The 6,000-nt window shown below is 48.6% G+C and overlaps 1 protein-coding gene across 7 annotated transcripts in view; it reads left to right on the top strand.

Moving 5' to 3' along the window:
- LOC132216764 (zinc finger protein 235-like) overlaps window positions 1-6,000 on the top strand; it is a 57,914-nt gene continuing 51,914 nt past the window's right edge. For 2 of the 7 annotated variants that reach the window (XM_059666242.1, XM_059666238.1), the window contains exon 1: window positions 2-103. The gene's annotated coding sequence lies outside the window, so the exon portion shown is untranslated. Of the gene's footprint in view, window positions 104-484; window positions 692-6,000 lie in introns of all 7 variants that reach the window. The other 5 variants (XM_059666236.1, XM_059666241.1, XM_059666235.1 and 2 more) reach the window with 5 other exon arrangements.

The following is a 6,000-nucleotide window of genomic DNA, read 5'->3' as shown; positions in this document are numbered from 1 at the left end:
CTCCCGTCGGGAATTCTGGGAAGCGTAGTCCAGGAGGTCTCTACAGGCAGAGTCACTTCCGCCCCAGGTACTCGAGGCCGCGGCCTTCATTCCTCTCGGAAAGGTGAGCCCTCACCTCCCCGTGGGCCTCTCCCCGCGCCCACACTGTCCTTCCTTCGCGTTGCCGCGGGCCAGTGGTGAGCAGGCCGTCCGCCCGGAGGAAGAGTGCCCGCCTGCGGGGAAGGGCGGGCTGGTGGTCTCTTTGAATGAGCCTGCGGCACTGTGGGCGGTTCGCGCATCCCCGCTTCAGGCCCAGCCCGGTAGCTCGGCGCTGGGATGCAGGGCCTCCCGGGTTCGGTACTTTCCCAAAGTGGTTCTCAACCTTCTGGCCCTTTAAATACAGTTCCTCATGCGGTGACCCAACCATAGAATTATTTCCGTTGCTACTCTCATCACTGTCATGCTGCTACTGTTATGAATCGTCATGTCAATATCTGATATGCAGGATGGTCTTAGGCGACCCCTGTGAAAGGGTCGTTCGACCCCCAAAGGGGTCGCGACCCACAGGTTGAGAACCGTTGCGCCAAACCGTTTCCCGGCCACTGACCGGCGCTGCCGCTTCCCAGCGAAATAATGTTCGGAGAGCATCGTCATGTCTCTGACTGCGTTTCCTCTTTAAGTCGGGGTCAGCGCGTCCACCTTATTATTAAAGGTATTTTGAGCGTTAAACGAGGGTGTGGAAGGGAAAGACCGAAAGCCCGTCCTTTGGGACCGGTGCGCAGAGTCCCCTCGAAGCTCGAGTGAACCCGGGCGGGGGCGGCGCTCCGGGCCCCGCTCTGGTCTCGGAAGGACGCGGGGCCGAACCCGGATTTCTAACAGGCTTTTCGCTTTAACCCTTGGAGGGCGGCACGCCTGGCTGTGGTCCGGGGTGGCCCTGCCCCTGTGCCCGGGAGCTGATGAAGTGCCCGCTTCTCTCCGCTCCTTTGCGTCCAGCCTGGCCCGCTCCAAAGGCTGCAGGGAGGAGGCAGGAGCTCAAGCAGGAGGACTGAGCACGCTTCTTCCTTTTCTCTCTCAGGGGAGAAGACGTTCCGTCACTTCTTTCGGCTCCAGGATGCCATGCTATTTGTTGAATAATGCGGGAAGGGATGGGGAGCGCTTGGCACGAGTAATAACGATAATGTTTAAGCACTGAGTGCAAGGTATTATTCTAGGAGTTATATATTTTTATTGATTTCAGAGAGGAAGGGAGAGAGAGAGACATCAATGATGAGAGACAATCATCGATCAGCTGCCTCCCGCACGCCCCCTCGGGGGATGGAGCCTGCAACCCCGGCATGTGCCCTTGGCGGGAATCGAACCCGGGACCCTTCAGTCCGCAGGCCGACGCTCTATCCACCGAGCCAAACCGGCCAGGGCTATTCTAGGAGTTTTATATCAATTAACATTTCATCCTCACAAGAGCCCAGTGGGGGTCAGGGTGCTGCTGTTCTTCTGTGAAAGATGAGGAAACGGAGACCCTGGAGCATAAGGTGTCTGTCCTGAACCCCGCAGTGAGAGGCAGTTTCCATCCATTGTCTTAGCGCTTAGCGTGTTAGGATCTGCTTGAGAAGGCGTGTGTTGGATTTTTGGAGAGGGCCCTGAAAGCTGTGTCGGTGCGCTTTGAGTGTTTGATGAGATTTTTTTTTGTTTATCTGCAATTTAATTGTACTTCATTGGAAATAATATTTATGGTTCAAATTCTGATGATAGAAATGATTGCACATTCTAAAGCAGTGGTTCTCAACCTTCCTAATGCCGAGACCCTTTCATACAGTTCCTCATGTTGTGGTGACCCCCAACCATACAATTATTTTCGTTGCTACTTTATAACTGTAATTTTGCTACTGTTATGAACCATAATGTAAATATCTGATATGCTATATGTGTTTTCCGATGGTCGCGACCCACAGGTTGAGAATCTAAAGAATTAAGAGAATAGACAAAATATAAAGAAAAAGACGTACTTATTCAGGACTACAGGATACAGAGATAATAGTAATCCTTTAACATTTTCCTATTCCATAGATTTATTTTTGGATTTTTACTTAAGTTTTACAAAATAGGTATTATAGGTTATAAATTCCCTTTAAGTTCTTACCATGGAAATTTATAATCATAGCCAAATGTAGTAATAGAATGATGAACCCCTGTGGGGCCATCACCCAAATTCAACCTTGTTAACATGTCAGTCGTGCATCAACCCCTCCCCTCCACATTTTCATGTATTTTAAAGCAAATCCCCAACGTTGAGTGAGTATGATAGTGATTGATTTATTGCCATAATTGTTAAAAATCGATTATCATACCTTCTTTCTATCCAAGACCAAGAAAAAGATATGCTGGCAGCTACTCTAAGGTCTTTGCAGCTTGAGAATGGTGCTTGAGAAGGCGAAGGGGCACAAGAGTCATTGCACTTTGGCGAGCGATGGTGAGGGATGGCGAGGGATGGTGAGGGATGGTGAGGAATCTTGTTTTCTCACACCCAGTTGGACTTGCCTGTGTCTTGTGGCTCTTTGTTTCTTATTTCTCACCTTCCACACGCTGACAGTTCTGTTGCCGGGAACTTGCCATACTGTCCTCTGTGCCGGCACGAAGTTCAAGGTTGGCAGCTGGCAAGGGTTTGCAGTCAGAGCAGGTACTCAAGGCCGCTGGCATGAGGGGTTTGCAGTTCAGTCTCTGAAGTTGGAATTAAGTGGCAAAGCAGAATAGAAATGACCCTTGGAGATGCTCCTTAATCTCCCATGATATTATGAGCCATGGGATTCACCAGCTATTTCAGAGAATTGAAAGGTTCATGAGCAATTATTTTGATGATTTAAAACCAATTTCCTCAGAACCACATTGGTAGAAATGAGAACAGCTAACAGTAACATTGTGTTTTATGAGTGAGGCAGTGTTTCCAGTGGTTTACAGATATTAATTTACTTCTCAGAAAAACCTGATCTTACCTTCATTCTTCATAAAAGGGTGTTATTTTTTTAAAAACAACTATCATGTAGTAAAATTGACTCTCTTTTTTGTTTTATATAAAAATTCTATTAATGCCGAAACCGGTTTGGCTCGGTGGATAGAGCGTTGGCCTGCGGACTGAAAGGTCCCAGGTTCGATTCCGGTCAAGGGCATGTAGCTGGGTTGCGGGCTCATCCCCAGTAGTGGGTGTGCAGGAGGCAGCTGATCGATGTTTCTCTCCCATCGATGTTTCTAACTCTCTATCCCTCCCCCTTCCTCTCTGTAAAAAATCAATAAAATATATATATAAAAAAATTCTATTAATTTTAACAGTTGCAGATTTATGTAGTTACCACCAGCATCGCATACATAACAGTTCTATAACCCCTCACAACTTCCCTCCTATTTTCCCTTTATAATCACCCCTCGCCACCCTGTAACCAACCACCAGAACCACTATACCACTAGAGTTTTGTCTTTTTGAGAATGTCTTGTAAATGGACTTATGTCAGACCGAACCTTTTTTTTTTTTTAAAGGAAACAGCACCCAGTTTTGACAATCACATTCTTTACAACTGTTTTAAAATATATTATTAATTTTTTTAGAGAGAAGGGAAGGGAGAGGGATAGAGAGATAGAAACACCGATCGGCTGCCTCCTGCACACCTCCCCTGGGGCTCAACCCCACAACCCGGGCATGGGCCCTGACCAGGTAACCTCTTGGTTCATGGTTCGATACTCAGTCACTGAGTTACACCAGCTGGGCAGAACCTTTTTTTTTTTTAATTTTTTTTTATTGATTTCAGAGGAAGGAGAGAGAAACAGGGATTCGCTGCCTCCTGCACGCCTCCTACTGGGGAGCAAACCCACAACCTGGGCATGGGCCCTGATCTGGAATTGAACAGGCGACCTTCTGATTCATGGGATGATGCTCAACTAACTGAGCCACACTGGCCAGGCCAGATAGAACCTTTTGAGGCTGCATTCTTTTTTTATTTTTTTTCCTGGTGAGTTGTTTTCTTTATTTTTTAATTAAATCTTTATTGTTGAAAGTATTATATATGTCCTCTTTTCCCCCCATTGACCCCTTCAAACTCATTCCTACCCCCAGCCCCACCCTATTGTTTGTGTCCATGGGTGTATACAAGTTCTTTGGTTGATCTCTTCTCACCCACCCTCCCCTACCTTCCCTCTGAGGTTCAACAGTCTGTTCATGCTTCTATGACTCCGAGTCTATTTTTGATCATCAATTTATTTGGTTTATTAGATTCCACGTATGAGTGAGATCATGTGATACTTGTCTTTCTCTGATTGGCTTATTTCTCTTAGCATAATACTCTCCAGGTCCCTCCATGCTGTCTCAAAGGATAAGAGATCCTTCTTTTTTACTCCTCCATAGTATTCCATGTGTAAATGCACCACGGCTTTTTTCCCCACTCATCTACTGATGGGCACTTGAGCTGTTTCCAGATCTTACCTATTGTAAATTGTGCTGCTATGAACATAGGGGTGCATACATTCTCTCTAATTGGTGCTTCAGGTTTCTTAGGATATATTCCTAGAAGTGAGATCACTTGGTCAAATGGCAGTTCCATATTGAATCTTTTGAGGAAAATGCCATTCTGTTTTACACAATGGCTGCACCAGTCTGCATTCCCACCAGCAGTGCACTAGGGTTCCCTTTTCTCCACATTTGAGGCTACATTCTTTCAGTAGAATGTCTTTGAAATTCATCCAAGTTATATATATTAGTACTTCATTTATTTTTATTACTGGTTAATATAGTATTACTAGAGGCCTGGTGCATGAAATTCGTGCCCCGGGGGGGGGGGTCCCTCAGCCTGGCCTGAGCCCTCTCGCAGTCCAGGAGCCCTTGGGGGATGTCTGACTGATGGGGAGCGGGCCTAAGCCAGCAGTCAGACATCCTTAGCGCTGCCACGGAGGCTCCCATCACCACTGCTGCACTCGTCAGCTGTGAGCCCAGCTTCTGGCTGAGCGGCGCTCCCCCTGTGGGAGCACAATGACCACAAGAGGAAGCTCCTGTGTTGAACTTCTGCCCCCTGATGGTCAAGTGCACATCATAGAGACTGTTCGTTCCACCGTTCAGTCGATTTGCATATTAGCCTTTTATTATATAGGACTAGAGGCCCGGTGCACAAAAATTTGTGCACTCAGGGAGAAGGGGGGTCCTTCAGCCCAGCCTGTGCCCTCTCACAGTCTGGGACCCTTCAGGGGATGACCACCTGCTGGCTTAGGCCTGCTCCCCAGGGGATTGGGCCTAAGATGGCAATCAGACATCCCTCTGGCAGCCCAGCAGCCCTCGGGGGATGCCCACTAGCCAGCAGGGAGCAGACCTAAGCTGCAGTCGGACATCCTTAGTGCTGCTGAGGAGGCAGGAGAGGCTCCCACCACCACTGCTGTATTGGCAGCCATCAGCCTGGCTTGTGGCTGAACAGAGCTCCTCCCATGTGAGAGCGCCCTGACCACCAGGGGGCAGCTCCTGCATTGAGCGTCTGTCCCCTGGTGGTCAGTGTGTGTCATAGTGACCAGTCATTCCCAGTCCTTCTGCTGTTAGGGTCAGTTTGCATATTACCCTTTTACTATATAGGATAGAGGCCTGGTGCATGGGTGGGGCTGGCTGGTTTGCCCTGAAGGGTGTCCTGGATCAGGGTGGGGGTCCCCACTGGGGTGCCTGGCCAGCCTGGATGAGGGGATGATGGCTGTTTGCAGCTGGTCACACCCCCTTCATGGTGGGGGTCCCCACTGGGGTGCCTGGCCAGTCTGGGTGAGGGGCTGAGGGCCGTTTTCCGGCTTGCGGGTGACTGAAGCTCCCAACCTCTCCTTTTTTTCTTTTTTTTTTTTAATTCTGGGATTTATTTACCTTCTATGGCTATCACTGGAGCTGAGAGCCGGCTTTAGCACTGAGGCTTGGCTTTAGTTCTGAGGCTCGGCTCCAGCTCTGAGACCTCGGCTGCTGAAAGCAGGTCTTTGGGTTTGTTTGGGTTCTATAATTGTAACACTGTTGCGGTCCTG

Source organism: Myotis daubentonii, chromosome 15 (genome assembly GCF_963259705.1).
Source record: "Myotis daubentonii chromosome 15, mMyoDau2.1, whole genome shotgun sequence".
Lineage (NCBI taxonomy): Eukaryota > Metazoa > Chordata > Mammalia > Chiroptera > Vespertilionidae > Myotis > Myotis daubentonii.
This window is presented reverse-complemented; position numbering and strand designations above follow the sequence as displayed.